This window comes from Phalangium opilio, unplaced genomic scaffold (assembly GCF_054372755.1).
Source record: "Phalangium opilio isolate 3A_F unplaced genomic scaffold, DU_Popi_V2 ptg000105l_1, whole genome shotgun sequence".
In the NCBI taxonomy this organism is placed as follows: Eukaryota; Metazoa; Arthropoda; class Arachnida; order Opiliones; family Phalangiidae; genus Phalangium; species Phalangium opilio.
This window is the reverse complement of record NW_028324207.1, coordinates 7,261,734-7,275,114: the sequence shown is the minus strand read 5'-3', so window position 1 is coordinate 7,275,114 and position 13,381 is coordinate 7,261,734. Positions and strand designations below refer to the sequence as shown.

The 13,381-nt window shown below is 37.0% G+C and overlaps 1 protein-coding gene and 2 non-coding genes across 5 annotated transcripts in view; all 3 read right to left on the bottom strand.

The window, feature by feature from the left end:
- hwt (SH2 domain-containing adapter heavyweight) overlaps positions 1–13,381 on the bottom strand; it is a 271,876-nt gene that overhangs the window by 78,072 nt on the left and 180,423 nt on the right. The gene's annotated exons all lie outside the window — the stretch shown is intronic.
- Positions 3,911–3,983, bottom strand: TRNAV-CAC (transfer RNA valine (anticodon CAC)). The gene has a single exon. It is a non-coding gene; the product is annotated as a tRNA-Val (tRNA).
- TRNAV-CAC (transfer RNA valine (anticodon CAC)) lies at positions 4,049–4,121 on the bottom strand. Its single transcript has one exon. It is a non-coding gene; the product is annotated as a tRNA-Val (tRNA).

Sequence of the window (13,381 nt, the reverse complement as noted above, 5' to 3'; positions counted from 1 at the left end):
AGTATTTTAAAAAGTTTGAACGAATAAATTCTTATTAAAATGATTTTTCCACTAAAGAAATCCTGTTTTTGACACTTCATATTTTTCTGACATAGCCCAAAATAGACTCCAAAAAAATTTATATATCGTAAGTTATATAAAAATATAATAGCATGAAATAGTTTTAGTTCCCTTGGAATATTGAACCGGGGTGGCACTTCGTTTGCAAGAAAAGTGTCTTCAATATTTAAACACCAAGTTGACTTACTTTTATTATTTTCCTGTTCAATATCACCAAAATTCATAATAAGAGTAGTTTTCTGACAAGATGATATTGTAGTTAAGTGCTATAAAAACTTGTGAAATTATGATGTTCTACATGCACAGTCACAATTGCTTACTGAATTTGACAAAACTTCATGGTTGATATCAGCATAAGTTTTTTTGATATGTTCAGTAAGTATGACACTACCTATACTTCGTAACGCATGAGAGTTCGAGAACGACGCGAGAATTGACTACACACGGTTTCGAAGTCCATTTTCCTATTTAGTCTCTACTAAGTCCTTTGAGAGCGCCTCATCAGACGTTACTTTACGAGAATCTATGACGTTTCATCTACGTCTCAGTGATCAGTGACGAACTAATGGAACATATCCTATAAGCTTATGATATCAGTATCACTTGAAAAATGTTTTGGACATGGTTTGGTTGAGTTACACAAATTTAAATTCCTACCCGCTAAGTTGGTAAACATCGTTATGAAGTTGCAAAAAAAAAAAAAAAATTAGGCAGATATTTAATTTTGGTGGACCCAAAAACAATTATTCAGTGTCGACATAGGAAACTATTCCTGGGCCACGCTTAGCCAGTTTCAAATAACTTAAAAATTTTAACTAGCATACCTATATATAATATATAAATATAATATATAAATTAGTATATAAATAATACCCTTAATATCGCGTAGTATTTCAAAGAATCAAACAGTATATTACAAAACATTCTGTTAGGAAATTTGGTAGACCTTAATAGTTGTGTATCAATTTAAGAACTTTTAATCATAACAAAACACGTGTTCTCCGCTTAAATATTCTCATTCCAAGTGAATAAATTCATGATTCCTTATATTTATGTACCCATATACTAAAAAGTATATTGTCGGAACGCCATGGCAAACCGTAAAAACTGGCTATCCTGGATTATTACCTATCAACACCGGTTTCTAGACTCGCGTCAAAAAATCGTCCGCACTCTCTTCGTTCCATTCTATGAGCGCATTTGAACAACACTATTTCCATTGTGATGAGACTTAACATTGCATATTCATACGCCTCAGCTTTCCCCGAATTATCAAGTGAGGTTGAACAAAACTATGGATAGACTATAAGTCTGACGTTCTTCTTCGGACTATAAAAAATATAGTTTTTTTCTATCAAGAGGATTTATAAACCATAATACAGGGTGCTACATTTTGTCTGGATCGCAATTAAACGAAAAAGAAGTGTAGGTACGAACAGAGGATGTTTCTCGATCTGAATAAGAAAGACTGAAACATCAAATGAAGACTTTGTATGTTATGTTTTATCAACCATTGGTCATTTATGCACTGTGATATTAGCTTCACAAGTTACCTAAAGTCAAACTGTTGGGGGTTTTTCGACCGTACAAGGCTTCGATAAATGGTACAATTCAAGTACTTGACCTAACTTGAGAATGTTCAGTGAAAACCTTCGAATTTTATTAGGAAAATAAATTCCAAAAAAGTGCAGTGTTCTCTAGAACGATAAGCGTCTGAGAGTCCTCCAATACCAAATACGGAGTAATGAAGGTAAAAATTAAACGTTTCATACCACCCAGTGTAAATACAAAATTAATTATAGACTAACTTCGTTAGATGAAGGTTCAATGAGTTTGAAATGACAAAAGGAGAAAACACATGTGTGAAATGTAAATATGTTCCCCAACCAACGATAAGAAATATTTTCAAAGCAGGAGGTAGCAAACATTGTTTGATGATGGAAAAATGTTTGGGTAAGGTAAAATTAATGTTGCAAGATGATAAACTCCTCTTAAACCAAATTCGACTTATACAACACTCATCCAATTGTCGGGCCCAACAAAATGTAACACCCTGTAGAGAGTGACGTTGGAAGGGTGCCGTATATTCTGGTCATGATATATAATGTCAGCTTTTAATGTTAAGGCTCGAAAATCGAATAAGCCCCATCCAACAGACGTGTCTTCGGGCTATAGGCCTAGCGCACGCTTTTTTATCGTTTCTAATCCCAATTTTTCTCCTGTCGGATTCGAGGCTTTGCTCCTAAAGCCGAGATGGGATAGATGGACTTCTGGGTAGGAACAGATCTATTTTTGGAATCAGAAAGCATAACAGTGTAGCCTACGCGTTCTCTTGTCTTTAGGGAGAAATCTTCTAAACTTGGGGCACGTGAGTGTCTTTTATACCAAGGAGGATTAATTTTTTTGTTCTGTTCGAAAAATTAATATTTAAAATTGGAGCCATGTATCCATATAAAATATTAAAGATGATAATATTTATTGACTTGATTTACATCACAAGGCAAGGGATGGAAATTCAGTTCCCATAGCACCGTGAAGTCGTCTGCTTCACGTAAAGGCGTAACGGGTAGGCACCATAAGGCGCGTTGAAATAAAAGAGTTTTCAAATTCAAATAAAGGGCTTGTTTGTGTGTCAAGTATTTAATTATCAAAATTTACTAAGGCGATTTATTAATCTTAGAACATTTCCTCGATGGGTAAAAATCACAAAATCACCAGCCGAATCTAACTAATCCAAGCTAACAAATACTTTAATTCTCTTTCAATTATATAAAAACGTCTTGGTTTGGACCAAGGCCGAAAAAACAAACGATATGTGTGAGGTTTATCAATTGACTGAAGTTTCAGATATTGAAATTTTTTTCTAGTTCTTTTTATCCACTCAATCCTTAATCAATATTTAATTCAATCAACTGATTTTACTGTTAATCGATCTAGTCCCTCTAAATTAATTGAAAAAATTACATATCTACGCTTTTTCAAGAACAATTACATTTTCGAAAACATTTTATCATGAAATTAATTGTTCTTGAAAAAGCGTAGATATGTAATTTTTTCAATTAATTTAGAGGGACTAGATCGATTAACAGTAAAATCAGTTGATTGAATTAAATATTGATTAAGGATTGAGTGGATAAAAAGAACTAGAAAAAAATTTCAATATCTGAAACTTCAGTCAATTGATAAACCTCACACATATCGTTTGTTTTTTCGGCCTTGGTCCAAACCAAGACGTTTTTATATAATATCTGTCACTTCAGTCTTAATGTAATTAAATTTTGAATAATTATGTTTGCTTTACCGTCATACATTTGCACTCTAAAATATAATGGTGCATTCAAACACCATATATGCTGTTTTTTCCAGTGCCATAAAAGACATCATTTAGGGTGTACTTTAACCCCATTTCTATGATCAATTCGCGCCATTTACTAATATTATTGCAAGTATTAAGGAAATATTAAGCATTTATGCACCATTTACAGTGGCTTTTACCATCTTTTTTAGACAATCTATTGAACTTCTAATATTACTTAGTTTAATGGTTTTAAAAGTAGGGAAAAAGTACGCTACCTATGTCACCTTATTAAACCAAGTGAAGTGAAATAATTGTTAAATATATATTATAACCACTACACCACAGACACGTGGTAAGTCCAAGTTTTCCAAGAGATCTAACTAATTATTACGTCCAATCAAGATGGTTAAAACATGTACCTACCTGGGCACGAACCTGGGACTTTCCGCGTGTGAAGCGGACGTGATAACCACTACACCATAGATACGTGGTAATACTGAGTTTTCCAAGAGATCTAGCTAATTCTTTTGCCCAATCACGATGGTAAAAACATGTATCTACCAGGGCTTGAACCTGGGACCTTCCGCGTGTGAAGCGGACGTGATAACCATTGCACCATAGATACGTGGTAGCACTGAGTTTTCCAAGAGATCTAGCTAATTCTTATGTGCAATCACGATCGTCAATACATGTATCTACCAGGGCTCGAACCTGGGACCTTCCGCGTGTGAAGCGGACGTGACAACCACCACACTACAGATACGTAGTGACACTGAGTTTTCCAAGAGATATCTAGCTAATTATTATGTCCAATCACGATGGTCAAAGCCGTACTTCTGTAATTAAGTAAAATTAACATACTTAGACTTAATTGTTTTGATCAAGCTGGCCGATAGCACACCCTGAATACTTAATTGTTAATTTAAGATAATTCCGAAAAGTATCTTCGCTGTAGTTTTTAAGTTATCGGTGGGGAAAGATCACGAAAAACCCATGTTAATCTCCATAGGAAATTAGCAAAAGCGGGTGAATATTACTTTAACGTTACAAAACGGTATCAAGTCATATCTACAAGGGCCTACCGGCCCTGTAGAATATGCGACTGAGTACATGCAGGTGAAGCAAGGAGGATATTTATGAGGAGAGACACGTTCTGGAAAGGTGGAGGTAAGAAAACCGAGGCAGGTACCGCATGCACTGTCGCGCAACTTCGACGCGCAAGCCGTTTGAAAAGGCGAGCGTCACGTGATCATTAAAAATTATTGAACGCATGCGCGAGAACGTGCGCTCTTTTGCAGTCAGGGGTAGCGGTAAAAAAGTTAACCGGGGAACGGCACACTACCGTTTTATGAACTTAGTGTATTTTGTCTCACTTCGAACCTCCCCTTTTACACATCCTCCTTGGTGAAGGAACAAGATCAGGAAGATCATAATTACGATATTAATGGAGTGCGGTTGCATGATTTCACATAATATTTTTGGGTGAAATTTAAAAAAAACTTCAGAAAATAAGAATACGTTAGGTCGTATGAACTTCGTTTACTTACTGACTTTTTATAAAACTCAGATAATTTTCGAAAAAACCTCCATGCGCATGATTTTTACCATGAACTATTCCTCAAGTTAACCCTCCTTCGCTTTATAGTCAATGTTACGAAAGTTCGAAGATATTTACAGAGTTGAGAGTTTGAAAGAGGTTCAGAAAGAATTCCGAGGGGTCGGACGTTTCTGAAATTTTGAGCAGGATCTCGAAATTCAATTTTATTTCTTAGATTTAGAAATCGTTTTATGACTTTCATAGCATTTCGCGGACCCAAACATCGACCATTTCCTACCCCCTTCCCCTTAACCTAAAGCCACGAAACACGGTCGAAGCGGGTGCTTGAATCTAGTTCGGCCGTCTACCGCCACGAGCGTCTCACGTTTTGGAGGGAAAATTCAGAAACCGCTACCAGAGGGCGAACCGTTGGTGTGTTATCAAGAATATTCACTTTCGCCAAGTGAAGAATTTGGTTACCTCAATACTTCTAGTCTCATCTTACTTCTGACTGATTATATTATGGTGTCTGGGATTTCAAAATTTTGGGGAGGATTGTACTGATAGATAATGCCGGACCCCTCTGAACTTCCTTAACGCTATCCCTGTAAGGCACCATGACGATTTTAAGATTCCTTCAAATCGACGTATTGATTTTATCTAGCTTACATCAGCTTGGCCCATTTTTATCGTTACCCGGCGGATAGGGAAAAAGGGGGATTAGAGCAAGTCGGATCTATGGCGTATCCCCAAGTTCCCCAACTGCGTAAGAAGCGATCTAGTCTAGGAAGCGAAAAACGCGTCAATATTCCGATAAACCCCGCCAAAAACTTCCCTCTCTTTTTAACTTCTAGACTTTTGTCATGAACGGATATGGATATGGTTGGCCGTTATGTAAGCCTCCTTCTGAAAAATCAACAAGCCTTATCGGAAAGGTGTGCAAGAATTGCGGGATTGCAAAAAATGAATGGACGTTTCATTCATGTCGCTGACCATCATGATTCCGAAATTACAAACGTTAAATTATTCATGACGTCTAGAAATGTGAAATCATCGCAACTTTTAAAAACTATTGTAAAGAAATTGTTAAATATTGTATACAATTTTCTAAAAAATATATTTAAAGAAATAATTAACCTAGTGATCGTTGGTAAAATACTATCATCACTTGTAATGCTAGAGACTTACTGAGAGCTAGTTCGAGAACGACAAGCGATAATTGACTACACGCGGTTTTGCAGTCCATCTTCCTATTTAGTCTGTACTTAGCCTATGACAGTGACTCACCAGGCGTCGCTTTGCGAGAATCTGTGACGTCTCACCTACTTCGCTTCATGACAAGCTTTAATTAACCATCAACATATCTTATGAACTCATGGTGCTAAATTTTTGACAATAATTATAGTTTATTTCTATTTTAGACTTTTTTCATTACTTATCCGAAAATATACTTCATTTAATGACAAAACCATATTCTCATCGAAAAAAAGCGTATCAATAATTATTTAATGTTGCATAATAAGTTTTATGGTAACAATAAGTATGACATTTGTCAAATGCCAATCCTGTTACCCTATTCTTCAGGAAGCTTTGATACCATGATTAGAGATACAGATTTTTGCGAGAAAACGGTAAACTTCGCAATATTAAGGTAACACTGAAACGATATTATTTTTTTTGGTCCCCTCCCCGAATGTTTGTCCAACAATGTTTCAACGTGTTTTACTCCGAAACACATCTACATTATCGTGTTACATTGCGTACCACACTTCTTGTTATCTTACTTATAGTTTCCGTATTTTTGATTCAGAGTTCGAAATGGAATGGAAAATTTCAGGTTTCCTTATTTTTCATTCTTTAAGTCGAGAACTAGAGATGAAAGAAGAAAGACGAAAGAAGAAAAAGAAAAAGAAAACCTCTTCCTTAGTCCACCTCGCCTCTTCCTTTGCAGGTTGCGGATGCTAAAAGTTCTCCTGCACGACCACGCATCCATTATTGTTGAATTTTCTACTCCCCGAAATCGATGTTTCCACACATTTTCCCCAATATTAAAATTTGCAGGGTGGCTTAGATAGTCGTTTTACCCGGTTTAGCTCACTTCCGAAAATCAACTCAGTTCAATTCAATAGCCCTTGACATGAATTACACAGTATCACGAGGAAAAAGAACAGGTCTGATGTCACAGTGAGGATATTACTATCTTCCATGGCTGAAATTGCTTAGCGAGTTTAAAAATGCATATTGGAAGTTTAGAATTTTGAAAGGCTTAGAAATTTTGCTAGTGTCAAAGATGTTACGTTTTTCTACGGAACGTTTTGACGAATTTTCCGTAATTTTCACGTATTTAGTAAAGTCCAAAGAATTGTACAACTATTGGTAGATCTAAGGAAACCGCCACAAGCTTTATGGTGCCAAGGTTTTTCAAAGACCAAGGCTTAGAAATTTTGCTTGTGTCAGAGATGTTACGTTTTTCTGCGAAACATTTTAACGAATTTTTCCGTAATTTCCACGTCGTTTCTTAAAGTCCAAACAATTGTATAACTATTGGTGGATCTAAGGAAACCGTCACTAGCTTTATGGGGCCATTGGTCTTCCTGCAATTGCTAAACCACGCTGTATAGTTCTTCAGTGTTAAGTAAAGGAGAAAAATTCGATCAAACTTCAAGATTTTAAAATTTAAAGCGTTAATGAAAAATACGATACTTATCTTTACTTTCTAGTGAAAAAGTTCAAATTGTTTTAGTTTAGATTAATGTTTATTCAGAACTCAGCCGGCATGACAAAACATGTTATTAGAGAAAATATTAAAATAGTGCAGTTAAATTAATTTGCATAAGTGGTCCGTTCTTCTTTGTTCACCGTACTTCAACAGAATATCCTAAACTACCAAAAGCTCCCTTAACCACCAACATAAATCAAAATATTTGAGATACTGTGTTTAAACCAAAGCCCAAGGAAAAACCGCGTAAGCAAGTGTAAACTTTTGCTTTTCGTTTCAAATCCTTATTTTGTAAAATATTAGAATTTATGAAATAAAATTCCTAGGCAGAAACTTTTTATTTAGTAGCCTGTGTTAAAGGTAATTACTAGGCAAGACTTCTAGCAACAGTGAGATAATTATGACCTAAAACTACAAAATGGCATGGACATATTTTCGGTAGTGTATTATGCGAATTTTGCCCAATATCTTCATTTACGTTTTTTAGCTCTCTGAGTGATGATTACGTCACGGAGAGGTATTACACTGGACCAATCTGTGTGTCTGTCACAGCGGACCACGTTCGTAGTTCACAAAAAGCAATATTGGCTTCTACACCATTATCATAGTTAGTGTTAAGTTGTAGGCGGCGATCGGCTAGGGTTACAAGAAACGTCTAGCTTCCCAATGGCGGGTATTCCACCAAAGGTTCACGCATTTGCGCTATTTCTTAACCCTTATAGGGAATGGGCCAACTTATATACACTAAATTTCTAAAAATTGTTAAAGAGGCATACGCTAGAATTCAAACGTTAGCAAAGGCTATGTTTAAAATGACAACTGAACTATAATTAAGTTAAATTACTGTGGATTAAATAATGACTATCAATTATATTTATTTTACTATTCAACAAAAACCTAATAAGTGTGTAGATAACCCTCGTCTCGTCTCGTCTCGAAGAGGTTTATTGTGGTTGCCCAACTTGTTCCTCACTAAATTTAATAATTGATATGAAAATCTCAGACGACACATTGACACAGCGTTTGGGAAATACTGTTTTTGACGAAATTGATTATGAAGGGTACAGCTCCCTGAAAAAATCACAAGGGTAATGCGAATGGACGAGGAGAAGCTTAACGATTTCCGGGGAACGAGAGAGAAAAGTGAAAGTAGGGCGAGTGATTGGATTTGACCTTTGACCGGCTGACTTTCATCGGACAATACACCTTATTTGGCGCAGTTAAGAAATCTGATTAGACGTACGCGAGCCTTCACGGATGTTCGGATGCAGTTCATCGATCTGCCCGCTGCACACCGACAAGCGATAAAAAGAAAGGAGGTATGTACAAGCGAGGAGGCTTGCGAGGCGCCACTATACAGACCGAAAAGAAGAGCATTATCAGTCGGACTCATAACTCCTGGACCAGCATCTATTCCCCTGCCTCGCCTTCAACTAAACCATCCTTTAGTTTTTATTTTATTTTGCGCAGGGAATAGAAGCTACATGGCTGTTATACCGAGCCAGAATTTCAACACAAGCCAGTGACAAAGGGTAGAATTGGAAGAAGTGGACCGAATACCTTGCCTAACAAAAATTGAAAAATTATATATTTTCAAAATATACGGACGAACTATTAAAATTGCAGAAAATAAATTATAGTTCTTGCGACCGAAATGTTTTTTCGATAAATTGTAAAAGTGTACGGTTCTTTTGAATGTAAGCTCTTACATGGGTTTTTGGGAGTTGTAAGTAATAGCTATACAGATTCGCAAGGATCGAAGATGACCGCCGCCACCAAGATGGCGACCATGACGTCATCAATCCAAATATGTTGGCACTCTATTTAAAATATCACTTATCCTACCTTCCAGCATGCTATTAAGGGGAGGGATGACCCATTTTTAATACCCCAGACAAGTCCGGACCAGCCCTACTAGTAAGACCATGACGTCATTCCAAAACTCAAAGCCAAATTTCAACCAAAACTGTGAGAAAAATTTAAAACTCATAAAAGAGTACAGCACTGCCAGATTACCATCCCCCTTTGACTGTACTAATAATGGTCCATGACGTCATCCTAAAATTCAGACCTAAAGGCACTGACTACTACTACACTCTCATGTCTTCCAGCCTGGTTTTCCCTTTTTGGTAATATCAGAAGTGAGATGAGACTAGAAGTGAAGGGCTCTAGCATTGGTAGTAGATCCTGGCACTAGTGAACAAATTTGAGGATTTTATGCCGCTTCCCACGCGCCTACACTACTGAGAGAGTTCCAAAAACATTTCCTACCCCCTTCCCCTCAACCTAAAGCGGCCGAACACGGACGCGGGTGCTTGAATCTAGTTCGCCCGTCTACCGCCGCGAGCGTCTCACGTTTTGGAGGGAAAATTCAGAAACCGTTACCAGAGGGCCAACCGTTGGTGTGCTATCAAGAATATTCACTTTCGCCGAGTGAAGAATTTGGTTAGCTCAGTACTTCTGGTCTCATCTCACTTCTGGTTGTACTAATAAACAAGTTTGAAGTCTATATAATTAAAACCTAGGAGCGGGCGCCCACGCGTGTTTAATTGTCTCTATTAATTTGACCTCTTTATTCAAGATATTAATTTTCACATATTTTTCTTTTAAGCTTTGACAGTGCAAAATTAAGTGGTGGCTTGTTTAATTTTAGAGTGTGTTTGTACGTGTTTCTTTTTTTGCATCCGGAGACCGCATAGAACGCCTACAGACACAGCTTTTAATACTTAAATTAAGCTTAGTATAAAAAGCTCGGTGTTTCGGATAGAGGAATATCATTTATTATTACTATCGCTCCATAATGCCGCTTTTAAACAATGATCGCTTGCCAGCTTGATTGAAACATTATTGCCTGACCGACTAGACCAGAAAGAGGAATCCAGAATGAGAGAAATACAAAGTGCTTCGGAAAAGTAGTGTCATATTCTCGGCCATCAATATAAGCTAGAAATGATGGTACTAGCGGGTGGGCAGTCCGCCAGATTGCGTCCTGCAGATGCAGCGCAGTCCATGGACAAACGCGACAAAACAGAGAGAAGATAAATCTTCCGACAGCGGGCTCACATTTTATCGTGATTAAGCCCCGTTTTCCACAGATGATATTTTTTACATTTACATACCACCGTCTCTTTCTCTTTTGTGTCAAGGAAACAAAGCTATAATCTACAACGGAGAATACTTGCTCCGATAAATGGAAATAAATCAGATTTACGGTAGAGATATTTTGTGTACCAGGCTTGTAAGAGTGGAGTTTTCGCATCGTAAAGTGATTTTTAACATACGTTTTTAGTAGTTTAAAAGTTGTGAAACATTTTTACCTCTTTCGAATTCTAACTATAAAATAAGTTCAACGTATCATAAAAATTTTGGAATTTTTCATCAAAACATGTTTATCTTATTTTGCATATATCATATCAAGAATGAATTCAGGATACCATAAGAACGTGGAATGGTAACATTGTCCCCCAGGTACCGTGAAGTCATACCTCTTTCGAAAATCGTTACCGCCTTCATTTTAGATAACGCCTTAAAATCCGTTTCAAGCGCCATCGGTGGGTTATAAATCAATTCAAGTGGCTAGTGTCTTTAAGCCTTGGCGTTATACGCCAAATTTTGAGAAATCCGTTGTGCTGGCTTTACAACAGATAAATCTGGCTCTCTAATAGAAAAATCTGGAGAAGAATCGAAGGTTTCTATTAGAAAGGCAAAATTTAGTCACGTTACAATAATGTTTGATCCCATAGGAACAATATTTTTATTTCTCTAAGCATTTCTCCAAGTTTTCTTCCTACATTACTGTAAAGCTCATTCAGATCTTAAAAAGCAAAAACATCTTTCCAAATTTTGGTTTCTGTTTGTAGAACCATTAGTGTTCTAGTTTTACATTTCCCTTGGAGACGATTCTTAAAAGTGGCCTAGAGCATAAAAGAAATACAAAAACATTGGATGCGAATCTCAAGTCTCCCCATCCACTTTCCTTTGAAAACCATAACAGAAAAATCGGAGCGTTTCGAGCGCTATTGAAAACGATCCAGACTCTCGAGTTTCATTGGAGAACTACAGAGCTTACATTAGTCCATCTTTTGCCCCAAAAACCTCTGAAACCTTCAAGCTAGCTTCTGCTTTATTCTTAAGCTCATAATGGGTATGTAGAGCAACCAATGCCCAAACATGGACAATGACATCACGAAAATGCACATGTTAAAATGATTGCGGTGTTATGATGCAAGATTTTGGTTAAAAAGTTTGGATTGCCAAAGAGTCCATTGATAGCTTCTTTCATGATACAAATCAAAACCACAAATCTCTCGCATAAATCGTTAACTCACTTAAACCGATTAAACACGCATAAGTTATCAAGCCAGTCATATCTGTTGGAGTTATTCTGTAAGGCAGGTTTTTTTTTCATTTTGGGTCACTATTTCCACAAGATGGCCACGGTTTGGAAAAAGCTTTCTCAATAAGCACTAACTACTTAAGAATAAGGATCCACGAACCTTAAATAAAACGGATCAGAATCTTAATGGTCGATACCGTGTTAACCCGTTTTCTTGCGAAAGTGTCCCAAATTAATAATGAAAAAAAAAAGAAATAAACAAAAAGATACAGACGACAAGGTCTTAGAGAAAGAGAGCACACCGTAAACAAATAATCGGGTAGCTCGGTCCTATTTAGTTTGATGTTAATTTTTTCCATCTATTTAAGAGTTTAACAAAGCAATTAAAAGTGGGAAAAATAAATATTTTCGCATTTGGGAATTGTGAATGTTATTCAAGGAAATTAAAGTGTAAAGACATATGTTTTGTACCCTTCCTAAAACCGTCTCGTTTGTTTACGTTGTACAGCGGTGCGCGTACCCTGCGAAAATTGGTGAGCAACTGCGCACAGACGTTTCTGGTCCTTATGCAGCAAACTAATTTCAGTTTCATATGTACAGCAGGTTGTGCTGGACATTCGCTTATAATGGCTAAACACCATTCACAAATACCCAGCCTAATTTTACAAAAAACATGCTCTGGATCTTCATAAAAGGAACAGCTAAAAATTTGAAGAACAGAGCAGAAAAAACGCATGCTTAAAAATGATCTTTATCGATCACACTTTAGAATTTTTTTCGAAACGCTTTTATCTCCGATGAGGATAAATTTCAACCTCAGTATGAAACGCCAAAGAAGCAACATTACACTATTGTCTTTAGAATATTGTATCGTCACTGTAGCTTTGGTGGTGGTGCGTTTTCTACCTAAAATAGGCGTTCTATTTTTAGGGAGACTTTTTTCTCCGCATGGCATGGATGTTTTTAATTCCTCGTCTGACTTTTTTTGCACCTAATGACGTCGCTAACCTTACTTTTGAAAAGATGGTGATGTTTTCGTTTAAGGGAAGGTGAACCTATTTTTTTAATTTTTTTTTTTTTGAAAAATAGAGATTATGGTTTTCGTTGAATTAGCTAATATTATACTTGAAGTTTAATACGGAAATATTTTAATCAGACAATTTTGTGATTTTTCAATTGAAACTGATCAGAAAAAAATACTTTTTATGGAACTGAGGCAGAGTCCTGCACGGACCGGGCTCAAGCCCGGTCCGGCCCGAGGCCCGGCCCGATTGGGCCGGGCCGAGCCGGGCTTTCCACTTTTGAAAAATTATCGGGCCGGGCCGGGTCGGGCTTTTAAAATTTTGGAAATTAACGGGCCGGGCCGGGTCGGGCTTTTAAAATTTTGGAAGTTAACGGGCCGGGCCGGGCCGGGCCGAACTTGATTCTCAT